Source organism: Dipodomys merriami, unplaced genomic scaffold (genome assembly GCF_024711535.1).
Source record: "Dipodomys merriami isolate MVZ:Mamm:240054 unplaced genomic scaffold, mDipMer1.0.p SCAF_18, whole genome shotgun sequence".
NCBI classification, from domain to species: domain Eukaryota; kingdom Metazoa; phylum Chordata; class Mammalia; order Rodentia; family Heteromyidae; genus Dipodomys; species Dipodomys merriami.
Genome location: NW_027203159.1, coordinates 28,712,601 through 28,730,027, shown reverse-complemented (window position 1 = coordinate 28,730,027; position 17,427 = coordinate 28,712,601).

The window sequence follows — 17,427 nt, the reverse complement described above, 5'->3', positions numbered from 1 at the left end:
ATAAGGAAAGATTCAAATTTAGTTAGTTGATGCAAAGTCACAAATAGTTTCATGAAGGAATAAAATTAATTTTTACTTTTTGCCTTTAATGCTTTTGTCCTTTTAAGGCAACTATAGATACTTAAGTTACGTTTTGTAAATTATACCATGTGGTTATAGCTGTATCAAAAAACTTACTCAATGTACCATTGTAAAACATTGGTTATTGAATAGTGTTTATATGAGAATATTATTTGAAATAATGATATTTAGTTGAAAAGTAAATCTTAGTCCATCAAACTTTTTCTTATTGCCACATGTTCTTTATAAATTTATACATAGTTTTTGTACATAGATTTTCTCCAGTGAACTGGATAGAATCCAATTCTGACAAGGATTCTGCCTAATGAGTGAAGCATGCCTGAGGTATATTCGGTTACCATCTAGGGCTATATAAGAAAGCCACTGGATATGTGTTTGTTCTAAGCCTTACTTCTACATTCCCAAGCCTAGAACTAACAAGATCATTTGATAACAGAAAGCATTCGGCTTATATTTTATTTTTGGGGATAATCAACATGTGGAAATAAACCAAATAAATATATTTATTTATATTTTATAAATATATTTACATAAACATATTTTATTTATAAAATACAATATAATGAATGCTATAATGTGTAATGTAATATATAAAATAATGTATAAAATAATATATAATAAAATAAAATAATATATAAAATAATGTAACGTATCCATTAGAGAGTTTTCAGGAGTAGCATTAGTTTTTATTCTCTCTACCTTCTTATGTGAATGAATTTCTTGATAGTGAAATTCTCCTTTTGTTAGTTTTATTGTATGCAATCCAAAGCTGTATAGTACCATGTATTCATTGTGTGTAATCTAGCTTCAAAGATGTCTAAAAAGTCTTTCTTTTTCAATCACAACATTGACATTATCGGAGTATGCATTGTGGTCATCATCATCATCAAAATTATTATTAGCATCATAAGTGCCCTTTTTTGAAAGTCTGGTAGGTGTCTATGATTTTGCTATTATTTATTTTGATTAATAATTATGTTACCACTGTGCATGCATCCATGTTAACATTTTGAATTAACAAAGAAACAAAAAATTAACCGTATCAAGTATCTTGACTATGTGCTTATAACAAATTATTGAACAGACTTTTGGAAGCATTGAAATTTTTAACCAGTATGAATTAAATTCCTCTCTTCCTGTCACTACAGACAAATATTTAAGAGTTAATAGATTTTTTTATGTAATATACTATAAATATTTCTAAACCATCATGTGGATATCTAAAATTCCCTTGAAAGTAATAAACTCTAATTTCTATTTTACATTAGGTAACGTTTAGAAAAATAGATTGTATACTTTTGAAATAAAGGTAAAAAATAATAGCATAGAAGTTTTAGTGGGAGTTTGTCTTCAGAAAAAAATATGTATATATACTTTTATGTGCTGAAAGACATACATTTTTAGAGAGGATTTGTCATCAGAAATATATATATATATATATATATATATATACATATCTAAATTTAAGTATAGAAAGATGTACATTATAGTGAAACGAAACTAAAACCTTACACATAATGGAAATTTTTAAAAATACATCAAGCCAAGGCCAGTGACACACCTATAATTCTAGCTATTCTGGACGCTGGGATGTTAGAATTGCATTTGAAACAAGTCCAGAGCGAAAAAATATTTGATACACTGTTATTAACCACTAAAAACTAGGATAACTCTGTGGCTCAAGTGGTAGAATGATGGCCTTGACCATATAAACGTCACAGAACAATTTACTTATAAAGTATTTTCCTTACACCTCTTTGATTACAGGGTGGGCCAAATGATCTCCATATATATTTTCATTTATTGTGTGTGCCATGTGGTTTATCATCTTAAGATGGTGGTGCTGCCCATAGTGCTACTGCACCTGTGTGCAAAAGATTAATGCCATGGTATGTATTGCTACCAAAAATTTACTGTATATATTTATAATATATGTGTTGTGCCTATATACAATGGGTACCAGGCCAAGTTGTTTTTTTTTATTTAGAAGTGTTTCACATTTCCAAATTTTCTTATAATGTTATGCTTGTTTTTTTTTATTTTAACTTTCCTGATTCTGACTGGTACTTAGCATTGTAGTGTCTTCATCGTTATTTAAAGAAAACAGTCTAAATGGAAAAAACAATGTCTTAGGGACAGTGCCCAGGCCCTGCCACCACCACCAACATACAACATCCTTAACTTAACAAAAGCATCCTTTAACTGCTGCCAACAATTATTAGAAACATGAACACATTTCCCTGGAAAACGTTAAGTAAAATTGTAGCATATTTATGTCTATGTTAAAGACATGACTATTTAGATTGTTGAAGATATTTGGTAATGATTAGAAACTAGGAATAATGATCACAAACAAGGCCATACTAATGCTACTAGCACAACTATGTTTATTGCAGTATTATTTACCATAGCTAAGATATGGAACCACCCCAGATACCCCTCAGTAGATGAATGGATGAAGAAAATGTAGTATATATACATTTCTATAGATTTCTATGTTTCCATCAGAAGGAATGACGTTGCCCCATTTGTAAGGAAATGGAAAGACTTAGGAAAAAATCATATTAAGTAAGCCAGAAGAAATACACGTCCCATGGTTTCCCTTATTTGCAGTACCTAGTATATGTCTGAGACAAGGAGAAACGATCAGATAATTTCATATTAGGTGAAATGAACCGCAAGATAAGACTCATTTTTTTCTTTCTTACTATTGTTTCTAACACATTTATAAGATGATTTCTTTGTTGCTTTGTATGTCCTTCCCCCGGGATATAACTTCTGTTTTTACTGTATTTGATGTTGGTATAATTTGTGAGGGGAAGTGGACCCATTGCAACCATGAGATCTACAAGAGGTTAAGCCTAAAAATGAACTTTACAACTTGGGTGTGGGGGGGGGAGGGAAGAGGGAGATGGGAAGTGGTGGGAAAGGGAAACCGGAGGAGGCAACAATGCTTGATAAAAAATGTACTTATTACTTGCCCATGTAATTGTAATCCCTCTGTACAGTATTTTCACAATTAAAAAAAAAAGAAAAGAAAATGATTCCAAGGCTGGTTCACTCTAAACTATATTTGTATTCTTCTTCTAGTTTTCATATGTTCGTAGAAATTAAAATTCCCAAATATTAGTGGATGTTAGAATTCAGAAACATTTTCACATATACTAGTACTTAAGTATAATTGTTTTTTCATTTCTTCTTTTCACAAATAAACCAACATTATTGTTTATTTTGTTTGTTTTCACTGCTATTGACTCTTTCCTTGAGAATAATTTACTAGCAAAGTAGAGAAATGCAATTGGATTGAGCAAGTAACATATGGTTTTCATAAAATGCAATAGCATACATATGGTTCTTCTGTCATTTGCTAAAAGTTTCTTCCAGAAAACGTTATTAATTAGTTGTAACTGATATATAAATCCAAGGTATTTCAGTTATCACATACACTGTTTGACTGAATTATATCTTTATAACCTCAAAATACACAGAAATCACATCTTTGTTTTAAAAGCTGTAAGTTGCAAAGAATTTTTAGCCAACACTGACATCTTTTTAGATACAGCCTATATATAAGCTAGTGTGTTCAGAGCAATGGAAGAGGAGAGAAAGTGGGTGGGGTTAGAACTGGAGGGAAGGAAGAGGTGAGACAGCAGGAGGAGAAAGAACTGGGAGGAGAGGAAGTTGAGGGAAGGGAGATGGAGTTGAGGAGCAGGAGTGGATGGATGGCAACTGTCCACCAAGGCAGATAAGGACAGGCCTGTGGATATTGTAGAGGCCTGAAGAGAAGAAAGAGGTCGTGGAAGGTTAAAAGGAAAAGACCTTGAAGGAAAAACAGGTCTGTAGAGAAGGAGAGAGGAAGGGAAAGGAAAAAGTCTTGTCATTTGAAATTTGAAGCTTTGTATATCATAATTCTTTGGAGTTGTGGTTTGGAAACCAATTAACAAAGCCTGGGCTATCCAATGAAGATCTGTTTGCTGACTGAAGCTACTCTTGGCTCTGGGTATCCAGCCCAGGACATGATATTCACAGGTCCCTTCATATTGTATATAAATATTTATTTTCTTAAATGTCACAGGATGGATACTTTAGTGCTTTAGAGGGCGGCATTTTTGAAGGCCCTAGTGAGATAATCTGTCTAGATGGCATCAGGCCTTCACCTCTGGGAAAACCTCCTTGAAGGTGAGTGTCTCAGAACTTACGGGTCAGATCCTGCCTTGACTGTCTTCCGAGACAGACGTGGACAACAGTCCTTTAGGAACACTCTAGGGGTCTGGGCAAGATTGACAACCTATTTTGGGGACCTTCTGTGGCTTACCTGGGGAGCCATTTGGCACACCTTCCAGAGGTCAACTGGGGACTAGTCCAGAGATCATCTTGGACCTCCTTGGGTGGTTATCTGGGGCTTCCTTGGAAAGCCATCGGGATCCTCCTAAAGAGAACAAATGAGATTTCTGGAGGATATATGGGGCCTCCTTGAAGGGTCATATAGGACCTCCTCTGTAGGACATCTGGCACTTAATTTAGAGGCCATTTGGCATCTCAGAAAGTCATCTGGTGCCTCCTTTATTTGTTGTGAAAATACTGTACAAAGGGATTACAATTACATGGGCAAGATAATGAGTACATTTCTTATCAAGCATTGTAGCCTCCTCCTTTGTTTCCTCTTTCCATCCCTTCCCATGCTCCCCCACCCCGCCTCCCCATCCAATCCTCCCTGTCCTATTACCTCCCCCACTAAAGTTGTTAAGTTCGTTTTCAACATAACGACTTGCACATCTCATTGTTGCAATGGGTCCTCCTGTATCCCTATTTAAATGATTTGTTTTCCCCTTTCCCCTCCACAAATTATACAGACATCAAATACAGTGAAAGCAGTCGTTATACTGTAGGGGAGGGATATACATAGCAATAAAGAAATAATCTTATAAATGTGTTAAAAACAATCACATGAAAGAAAAAAAAAAACATTTGAATACATATCTTAGGTTTCATTTCCCTAACATCACCTTATCTGACTTTTTCTGCTTGACTCAGACATATACTAGATATTGCAAATAAGGGAAACCATGGGGCCTATTTTTCTTTGGGCCAGGCTTATTTCACTTAGTATAATTTTTTTCCAAGCCTTTCCATTTTTTAACAAATGGGGCAATGTCATTCTTTCTGATGGAGGCATAGAATTCCATTGTGTATATATACCACATTTTCTTGATCCATTCATCTACTGAGGGGCATCTGGGTTGGTTCCATATCTTAGCTATAGTAAATGATGCTACAATAACCATAGTCGTGCTGGTAGCTTTAGTGTGGTCTTGTTTGTGAACATTTCGGTAAATTCTCAAAAGTGGGATTACTGTGTCATAGGGGAGCTCTATGTGGAGTCATTTGAGGAACCTCCATACTGCTTTCCAAAGTGGTTGAACAAGTTTACACTCCCACCAACAATGCAGCAAGATTCCCTTCTGTCATCCCCTTCAGCATCTGAGAGACAACTTTGAACTCCTACAGTGGCCATCTGGGGACTTCATTGAGAAGCAATGTGGGTCTCCTCAAGTGGTAATCTCTGGCCTTTTCGAAATGCCATCAGAAACCTCTTCCTAAGGTCCTTTGGGACTTCCTTCAGAAGTCAACTAGTTCTTCCTCTAGAAGGCATCTGCGACGTCCTCCCAAGTTTCGGTGGGACTTCCTTGAGAAGCCATCTGGAACTTCCTCTGTAGATCATCTGCAGCTTTCTCAAGAAGGCCATCTGGGATTTCTCCAGACAACAGTGCATTATAATGTCACAGGATCAATGTGAAATCACCATGGGTTTGTGATGTCAAAGTGGTGATCAGGTCGCTATGGGTTTGTGATGTCACAATCAGTTTATTATATCACAATATGATCAATTTCAACTTCTACTAGTTCATGAGGATAATAGTACATACAAGGAGATTAAAGTCCCAAAGTTCACGAATTTTGTAAAAAGTTATGAGGTCATAAAAATTTCCGAAAACACAATGGAATAGTGATATCGCAATGACAATATGATTTGAGAATATCATATCCTAATAATGTTTTGTCACAATTAGTTGGTAATGCAATAAATTTGTGATGTCACAATAGGTTTGTGATGTTACAGTGCCATTCTAGACCTCAATTTTCATTAACTCACAATGAGTACATGAATTTTAAAAGGGCCTCTGATATCTCCATAGATATGATTCATCCTAAACGTGATAAAGTTCTAACAAGTTTGTGATGTCACAATGTCACACAAGTGTTATGAGTCTGGAAATGTGATGTCACAATGGTCAGAAGGTCCTAGTGAATTTCTCATATCACTTCTCATATCTGAAATATAAGGTCGACACAGATTATGAACTCACAAAGGCCTAAGTTATCACAATAGCACCACATCACAAAATTGATGAGGACAGGACAGGTTTGTGATATCACAGTGGGTTAGTGATATCACATGGCAACCTGAGGCCACAAAGCAACTGTGATATCACAATGGATATAGGTTCACAATGGGTCTGATATCAACCCCCATGGATGAAACTAGAATAGGCATTCATTATGTGTCTATGAAGTTACCATGGCAATGTGATGTCCTAATGCTAAGTTGTCATTTTAGTTTTGTGATGTCACAATGAGCTGATGGTGTCATATTGACAATGTGATGTTTTACCCCTGCTGATATCACAAAGGGTTTGTGATGTTTCAATGGTGTAACAAAGGGACTGTGATATAACAAAGGCAATGTGTTTTTTTCAAAGCGGCAAACAGTTATAATTGTTTTGGGATGTCACAAGGTGATACTTATGTCACAACAACAGTATAATATTACACTGGGTTGGTGATGACACAGTGGTGATGACTTAACATTGGGTATGGGATTTCAAAATAGGTTTGTAATATCACAATGATTGCAATTTTAATTGCTACTAGTTCAAAGTTAGAATACAAGTTCACAGAAAGTACTTAAAGTCCCAAAGGCCATGAATATTCTAAAATGTTATGAGTCATAATAGGTTTCTGAAAACACATTGATATCAAAATAGCAATGTAATTTCACAATATCATGTAATAATTAAAAGGAATCCTTCACATCCATTTCATGGGACCACAGAGAAGAGGCAGGCACAGGAAAATTATTATTATAAATTTTATTATATAAGTCACATTTATGCCAACAGGGAGCACATAGAGTCTGTCCTTATCCAGATAGCAGAGGATTTAGGGATGGGAAGTGAGGTAGGTGGGTATTCAAGTGTATATGGAAGGAGAGAGAGAGTGGCCAACTTTAACATAGGAGTCCCTGGGCAAGGAGTAGCTCAAGTATGGGTGGAGCTGAGGATCAAAAGTGGGCATAGTGCTAACAATTCCCCACTTTATTGTTTAATGAAAAGGCCTGGATTATAAAATGAGGTAATTTCTCCTGCTACTTCCTGCTGTAAAGAAGTGAAGCAGTTAGGGTCCCTTTTTCATTGCTCAGTCAGCTACCATCGAAGCAGCATCTGCTTGACATTTTGGTTGTAAAGCTCCTCCTTTTCCCATGGCAATACTTATCTAATATGCAAGACACAATTAATGAAAGACATGTATTGCTGTTAGTACCTCAAGAGAGGATAGGCCATGGATGGATTGAATCCCAAAAGAGGCTTTCAAAAACCTGAAATTGCCTTTTCTGTCTTAGATACATAGCATGGTACCTAACACTTGGCATCCTGGAAGGGAGGGGGGCAAGTAAAACTTTTCCCACTATAGGATCACAGTAACCTAAAGAGGATGTAGCAGTGATATTTAAAGCTCCTAGAGTCAATGGGTGTCAGGGGCTCTTTTGGCTACTTCTTGCTGGTCTGGGTCCATCAAATAGTCTCTGGAGCCATGGTCTTTGGAGTTTGGATCTGTGCTGGGCCAGGCAGGGCAGTCTAAGTGATGTCTCTGGTTGCCTGTATTAACAGGATGACCTTGATTGTAACCAGTTATAAGGAAGTTTTGGAAAGGTCGGGAAAGAAGCTGACAAAGTGATAAGGGCAGTTAACATGAATGACATAGAAAAACACACAATGGCCAGGGGCCAGAGAAGTTCCATTTGGAGTATAAACCCACTTGTGTCCCATTACGGGGAAGGAGGAATAACTGGACTCTTGGGAGGAAGAGGGTGTCTAGGGTCTTTTGGGCAAGTGGATAGGGGAGAGCTTAAAGGACTGGTTGGGAGAACCAGTCAGAGGCTACTATAAATACAAATAATAGATAATATAGGCAAGATTGTAATTTTTTGTCCAGCTAGAAGGTAGAGTGGTATGGACATTACAAGGGCAAGCAACTATTACCCTTGATCTCCTGGCTCTGATTTTGAAAGGGCAAATGTAATGTGACTCCACTTAGGACGTCATCTCCTTTTACTCCTCTCCAAGTTTTTCTGTTGTCAGGACTTACTTTGTCCTGGTGGGGACTCAGCATCTGTTGCCTGGATAGCTTGTCCCAGTTGGAATTTATTGGGTTTAGACTCAAGACCTGGGCATTGTTCCTGACAACTTCTGCTTAAGGCTAGTACTCTACCACTTAGAGTTCCAAAGTCACTTTCAGCCTTAGGCTGGATACTTAGAGGTGAGAGTCTCTATCTTTGATTTCATCGAGGCTCTGTACAGATAGCTGGCAGAATGAATTTTAGAGGGGTTTTTGTGCATAGGATGGCTTTGAACTGTGGCAAAAGGAATCTTTGTCACAAAAGCACTTCTTATTTCCAATTAAAGCAATAAGAAAATAAATGGAAGTAGAGGTTATCTATAACTTCTTTTTTTTTTTTTTTTTTTTTTTTTTGTCGGTCGTGGGGCTTTACCTTTGGGCCTGGGCGCTGTCCCTCAGCTCTTCAGCTCAAAGCGAGCGCTCAATCTATAACTTCTTAACAATTGACTAATAATTACTTGCAAGTGCTTTGCAATAACAAAAGCAAGTAGAGGTTTTAAAAAATGACTGGCACTCTAAGTACTACCCATTGCCTCTGGGCAGCCTGTTTAAAATAGTTTATATTCAACATTGAACTTTTAACAAATGTACACACTTTTTTTGGCCTACAGAAGCATAGCCTGTTTAACACTTTGGTTTGTAAAAGCATTTTTATGTCTGACTGAGGAACCTGATGTCTAGTGGACCCAACAATGCCTACCTGTTTAGGCATTGTTCACAATGAGTTAGTGATGTCACAATATGTTTGTAAGATCACAATGACATGTCCTATTTCAATTGCTACTAGATCACAATGAGGATACAAGTTCCCAGAAGGATTTTGAAATCCAAAGGCTTTGAATTGTCTAAATTATTATTAGGTCATAATAGTTTGCTAAAAACACAATGGGGCAGTGATATATAATGGCATTATAATTTCAAATTATCATGTCAACGTTTACATGCCACAATTAGTGATGGCATGTGTTGATAAGATCACTAGAGGTGTGAGATGTCACAATTGATTTGTGATGTCACAATGGCATGCTTGAACTCAATTGTCATTAATTCACAATGAGTATATGAGTTCACAAAAGGACTGTGAGGACTCCAAAGGCATGTGATTTTTACAATCATGATGAATTCCTAACAGGCTTGTGAGATCAAAATATGACACAATTGTCATGACATCTAGCAGTGTGATGTCATAATGATCATTATATCACAGTGGATTTCATAAAACATACCTGAAATATTATAGGTCAAAAACTGTGGAGCACATGGGCAGCCAAAATGGCGCTGGGAGAGAGTAGAGTGGGCAGAGTCCAATTGATCTGCCCATCAGTGCCTAACCAGCCTGTGAAGGCTCAGGTGAATGATATTGTATGACCTTGACAGTGATTGGTTTCTCTTCCTCCCTTACCATGCCACCCACCCTTTTTGTCTTTAAAAGGGGCTGCTCTGTTAATAAACGAGTTTTTCTACCTGCTGGATTTGGCTCCCCACTGTTTCTGATTGTCTCCTGGGCTGAGAGAGGCTGGGGAATTGGTAAGCGCTGCACTTACCTTTCCTTGGACCCCGTCCGTCTTTTGTGGGATCGACGAAGACCAACATCTGGCGCCCAATGTGGGGCACGAAAGGAAAAGATACCAGCTGAGGCTAAGTGGTCTCTCGGGGTAAGTGAAACCCTAAATATGGGTAATGTTATATCACAGAAGAAGGAGGAGGAGACAACATTAGGCCTAGAAAGAGTACACGAGGACTTGGGAAATGAGAAGGAAAAGGAAAGGGTCAAATCAGATTGAGAACACACTGAGATGTGCACAGTAGAAGTCAAAACAAGGATGAAAATTACCCCCTCTGACCCAGCTGATACTGATGTTCTTAGGCCCCCTCCCTATTCCCCCAATTGGAGGGGAGGTACGGCACCCTATGAGACCTGCAAGAGGGACTTGCAAGACCCAGACCCCTACCATCCTTCCATGGAGGGGCCGAGGGCCGGGGAAGTAACCTCCTCAGAGACCTCCTCTGGAAAGGAAGGGCCACTCGAGAGCCCAGACTCTAGGCCACAGGATATGCTTCCCCAAGCATATCCAGTCAATCTGGCACCAGGAATCTGGCACAGGCCCTTGGAATGGTATCCATGGGAAGCTAAGGATCTTAAAGAGCTCCTCAAGGCGGTGGCGGAGGTTGGCCCAAACTCTCCCTGGGCCCAGACCCTATTACAAGACATTGCCTATCACCCGTGGTCCCTAAGGACTGGATGGATGTGGCCAAAGCCGTTCTTACTAGTTCTCAGTTTATTAAATGGTGTGCTTTCTTTAAGGAGGAATGCAGAATGTGGGCAGAGAGTAACTTGCAGGCTCAACCAGTGATAACTATTACCTATGCCATGCTAGCAGGGAGGGGGGAAGGGTACTCCATCGGCATCCAACAGGCTGCAATACCTGGCCCGTACCGTGACCAGGTGAGGCAGGCAGGACTTGCCGGGTGGTACAAGCTAGATGATGGGCCTACTGAGTCCCCCATAGCAGGAGTGAGACAAAAACCGGGTGAGTCTCTACCTGATTTCATAGACCAAGTCCAACAGAGTGTTCACTGAAAGCTGCCAACAGGGAACCTCCGAGATAAGTTTGTAAAGCTGCTGGTCTGGGAAGGGATGAATGCAGACCACCGCATGGCCTGTGTGGGATTGAGAGAGAGTTCCCTGGGCAGATGGGTGGTGGCCTCACAGGATGTGGGAAAGCACCATCACCAGTCCCAATCACTATCTTTAGCTTTACAACAATCGCCTGCCAACCAGTCTGAGGGCAAACCGTCCCCTACACCCTGCCCCAGGGGCATGGAGGGATACAAGTTTGATTTAAATGGGAAGTCTTTAAACTTGTGGAGGGGCATCCTCTAGCCCATTTAACTCAAGGAGGAACCCCCTCTGCTGTGAGGCCCAGGCATCCTCATGGCAGGGCAGCCCAGGCATATTGGACTTCACAGAGGAAAAGACTGGAAAATACAGATATTGGCATCTATTAGTATAAGTGGACAGTTTTTCAGACTTGGTGAGGCATTCCACACAAAGAATGAAATTCTTCAGGAAACAGCTGAAAAATTACTCCACGAAGTAATTCCCTGATTTGGCTTAACCTTAGCAGTGGGGTCAGACAATGGTCCAGTCTTCATGGGCAAAGTTACTCAATTATTAACTAAGACCGTAGAAATAAATTAGAAGTTACATTGTATTTATAGACCTCAGAGTTCAGGTAGAAAGTATGAATAGGAAACGTTAATTACAGAGACTGGCCATGACTTGGTAAGCCTCTTCCTCTTTGCTCTCCTTCAAGCAAAATGCATCCTTGATGTTAGAGGATTCACTGAAAAATAATTTATGGTAGAACAATCCCTTTGGTTCATAAATTGGGAAAGCTATATTAACAGAAATGTCTAACCACAATCTTATATCATCCTTGCTGGCTTTGCAACATGTTCTTTTATGTGCCTATCCTTTGGTAGCCAAGACCCACCAGCCCAGCTGTGAAAAACTACCCATCTTTCTTGCCTGGACAGCTGGTGTGAGTAAAAGTTATCACACTCTTGAATTGGAACCCAAGTAGAAAGGATATTACTCAATGGTGATAACTACCATCATTCTCAAGTGAAGCAGACAGTGGAATAATATCCAGAGAAAGCTGAAAGATGGAGTGTTTAGAGACATTCATGGAATCCGTTAAAATTAAGACTTATCAAATTTTAATTAAGTAATGTTTCTATGGTTTCCCCATTGTTATCTCTTAAATTTGGTTTTAAAACCTATTCAATGGAGGAAGAGAACAGAAAGATTACGATTTGATCCAGAAGTAATCAAGGATTTGATTACCCATGAAAATCAATGGCTCTTGGGCATGCTACTGGAGGGGGTGGAGTGTCAAGCTCCACATGTTGAGCTGTCAAGAAATGATTGTGCAATGGACAGTTTGGGAAGTGACACTTGAAAACTGTTAGTCGTGATACCCGTTGGAGTGGGGGAAGGGTAAGCCTATATATAGGCTTAATTTCAGAGCAAATGTTGAGGAAAGAAAGAGGGGAAAGACCTGGAAGCAAGGAAATGGTGAGACAGAAGGAGGGGAAAGACCTGGGAGGAGAGAAAGTTGAGGGAGAGCTGGTGGGGAAGGATGTCCACTGGTCTCCAGGGCAAAGCAGGGCAGGCCTGTGGGGTGTGGAGAGGCCTGAAGAGAAGCAGGAGGTGGTAGAAGGGGAAAAGAGAATGATCTGGAAGGAAGGAAAGGTATGTTGAGATGGAGGGATGAAAGAAAAATGACAAAACCTTGCAGTTTGAATCTTGGAGGTTTGTATACTGTAATTTTGGTGTTTGGTGGATTACAGATCAATTTTAAAAAAGGACAGGGCTGGCCATTGGAATTCTGCAGAATGGTTATGTACACTGCTCTTGGATCTGAGTATTTAGGCAAGGATATTGTAGTTGCTGGCCCCTTTCTATTGCAAATATTTTTAAATTATATTTCATGTGTCTCATCAGTTTGTCTAGTGCTTTTTAGGTCAGATTTATATGAGATCACAGAAGGAGCTTGAAATCCCAAAGGCCATGAATTTTCTAAACTCTTACAAGGTCATAGTAAGTTTGTGAAAAGCCAAAAGTAAAGTGATATCACAATGGCCATGCCATGTCAAAATGTCATAATTATATTTTGATGCCACAATTTGTTGGTGATTCCATAATGGTGATGCGGTTACAATAGTTTTCTTTCGTCTCAATTGATTTGTGATGTCCAAATGGTATGAGAGATCTCAATTTTCATTAACTCACAATTAGTATTTCAGTTTAAAAAGGGACTGTGATGTCTCCAAAGGCATGTGTTGTCACAAAATTGATCGCAATTTGAGGTCACAGTGGTCATTATGTCACAGTGTATTTCTGATAATACATATCAAACCTGAAATATTATGAGGTACAAAACAGATTATGAACTACTAGAGGGCTTAAATATCAGAATGCCCTATCCACATAACTTTTGCTACATGTTTCCATTGTAGTATCTTAGGCCCTTTGTAAGTTCCTAATATTTTTGACCTCATATTTCATGTGATGTCAAAATTCACTGTGAGATCATGACCACTGTGAGACCACACTGCCAGATGTCATGACCAATATGTCACGTTGTGACAGCACAAACCTGTTTGGACTTCACATCTGTGACAACAAATTCTGTTGGAGACATTATAGTTCCTTTTGAACACATATATTAATGACAATTGAGATACAGCATGCCATTGTGACATCACAAACTCATTGTGAATTCACAAATCAATGGTGATCTACTCTACATTATGGCTTCACCAAATAACTGTGGTATCTAAATATTATTGTGGCATGATGTTGTGACATCACATTGCCATTTTGATATCCCTATCCCATTGTGTTTTCACAAACCTAGTTTGACATATCATTTTAGAAAATTCATTGACTTTGGACTTCTATATCCTTCCTTGAACTTGTATCCTCATTGTTAACTAGTAGCAATTGAAATTTTACATGTGATTGTGGTATTACAAACCCATTGTGACCTTATCACCAGGTGATATACTTTCTACTTCGTTACAGAACTGTCCATCCTTCTAGCTCAAACTTTTTCTCTTCCACCAATTACTTCATCTCTTCCAGACTCTCAACTTTCCACAGGGCGGTCCTGCTCTGTCCTGCTGGCAAGTTGCCACTCTCCCCCTCCTGCTCTGCCTAAACATCCTCTATTCCCACGACTTACCCCTTTCTCTCTCATGCCTTTGCTGAAAACATGCAGTCCATTTATAAGTTGTATCCCTACTTGATTCTAATGGGTATCCTGCCTAACAGTTTTCTGAGGTCACTTCCCAAGCTACCCACCGCCCAGTCACTTCTTGACAGTTCACCATGTGGGGATTGACACCCCACCCTCTCTAGCAGCATGCCCTTCCCCATTTAAAAGCCACGTGGAACCCCCTTGGAGGTCATCTGGGGACTCCTCGAGAGGTCATCTGGAGGCATTACTGAGAAGCCATCTAGGACTCTTCGGGAGAGGCCATCTGGGACCACATCAGGTGGTCTTCTGGGGCTTACTGGAAAGGCAATGAAAAAGCTCTTCTGGATGTCATGTATGGCGTACAAAGGAAATGAGCTGGGGCTTCTTTGAGAAGTCATGTAGGACCTCTTCCCAAGGTCATCTGGGGCTTCCTGGAGAAGTCATCTTAGAATACCGCTGATGGGTGTCTTGAGTGGTTCATCTGGGACCTCCTTGAAAGGCCATCTGGGACCAATTCTGAATGTCAGGTTGGGCATCCAAGGCCATCTGGGACCTCCTCCACACGTCATTTGGGGCCTTCTTATGAGGCCATTGTGACCTCCTCCACAAGTCATCTGGGACTTCCTGTAAAGAGACTTGGCACTATTGGTATAAGTATCTTTGGGAAGCGGTCTGTTTGTGCCCTGTATATACATCTCTTTACTCCTTTTTCCAGATGGGAGAAAAATGTCCTCAAGTTCTCATAACTGAAAAATCTTCTCCCCAGTGTTTCAACATCCCCCAGGGGAAGACACACTATTGTATGCTGCCTCCTATTCTGTATCATTAGCACTTTGTATGTTAAGTTTCCCATCTATCAAAAATGTTTTCTTTTACTAGCCTGAGGTGTTACAAGGTGGTAAAGTCCCTTTATTACATAGAGACATGGCAGAGATGGTAGGTAAGCCCCCTATCTAATGTATGTTACCTTTAAAAGTATTGACCTGTATAACTCGAATCAGCAAAATCACAACAGGTTTGTGATGTCACAGTAGTTTAGTGATATCACAATGGCAATGTGATATCACAAGTATTATGAGGTCACAAAGGGTTTTTTTTTGGGGGGGAGGGTCCGGTTATGGGGCCTGAAGTCTGGGCCTGTGTGCTGTCCCTCAGCTTTTCAGCTCAAGGCTAGCACTCTACCACTTGAGCCACAGTGCCACTTCTGTTTTTTTTCTTTCTGCTTATGTGGTGCAGAGAAATCGAATCCAGGTCCTCAGGCATGTAAGGCAAGCACTCTACCACTGAGCCATCTTCCCAGCCCCCACAAAGGGTTTCTTATATCACCCAGTTGCCACATTTGAAAAAGAATGAAATCACAGAATAGCATTCACAATTAGTTTGTCGTAATGACAATGAGATGCCAAAATGCTATGACATCAATGTTGTTCGTGATAGCACATAGAGCTGGTGCTATCATAATGATAATGTGATGTCACACTGGCGGTGATATCACAAAGGGTTTGGGATGTTACAGTGGCATGTCTGATCTCAATTGTCCTTAGTTCACAATGTCACAATGACAATATGTTTATGGAAAGGACTGTGATGTCACAAAGCCTATGTGGTTTTTCAAAGGTGCTACATGGTTATAAAAAGTGTGGGATGTTAAAAATGTGATGGTGATGTCACAGTGGCAATGTTATACCACAGAGCATTTGTGATATCAAAGTCATAATGAAGTCACATTAGGATAGTGGTGTCACAATGAGATTGTATTATGAGACTCACAAAATCATCTTGAATTATTGATAGTTCACAATGATATGAGTTCCCCGAAAGATCTGGAAGCCCAAAAGCCAATGTATTTTTTAAATGTTATGAAGTAATAATTGGTTTGTGATAATACAATTGGACAGTGATATAACAATGGCAATATGATGTCAAAAAATCACATCATAGTAATATTTTGTTGACACTGTTCATTGGTAATGATGATGATATCACAATAATTTGTTGATGTTTCATTGGGTTGGTGATGTCACAAATTCATGTGGTATATCAATTATCATTACATCACATGTGTATATGAGTTCAGTGACTGTGATGTCTCCAAAGGCATGCATTGTCACAAATGTGAAGTCCTAACAGGTTTATGATGTCACAATGTGACACAACGGTCATGATGTCTGGCAGTGTATTCTCACAATAGTCATCATTTCACAGTGGATGTCAGATATCAATTTTCATATCTTAAATATGAGGTTAAATCAGATTATGAGCTCAAACAACTTAAGATATCACATGATAGCATATCAATAATTTATGTGGACAGGAATTAATTGTTATGTCATAGTGGTTTATTGATATATCAATAACAATGTAGGTCACAAAGGGATTGTGATGTAACAATGGTTATGATGTCATAATTTGTTTCTGATATCAATCTACATGACACTTTTGAAATATAACAAAAATCTCAGAATTGTTATTCACACTGTCAATGATTTCATATGTGATGTCAATGTTATGATATAATTTTAGCTTGGTGATGTCACAAAAAGTTGATATTGTCATAATTACAAAGGGATGTCTCACTGGTGGTGATGTCACAAAGTGTTCAGAATGTTATAATATGTCATTAGTTCAAAATGACCAGATGGGTATACAAATTTACTGTGATAATATCACAAAGGCCAAGAGTTTCTTCAAAGTTGCTAAGAGTTCAAAATTTGGGAGGTCACAATGTGCTTGTTATATCACATTATAATGTGATGTCAAAGAAGGTTTATAAGATCACAGTGGTCATGAAGTCACAATTGGTTAGTGATGCCATAATGAGTTTGCAATATAAGGTGTCAAATTTCAATTGATACTAGTTCCACATGAGGATATTTTCACAGAAGGAGCTTCATAAAAAAAGCCAACATTTTTTCTAAAAGATTATGAGATCATACTAGGTTTGTGAAAACACAATGGTACAGTGATAATGCAATGGCAATGTGATGTCACAATATCATGACATAGTAATGTTTTCATGTCACAATTAGTTGGTGATGCCATAATGGTGATAAGGTCAAAAAAGTTTTCTGATGTAAAAATCAATGATGTTACAATGGCATGCTGGCTCTAAATTGTCATT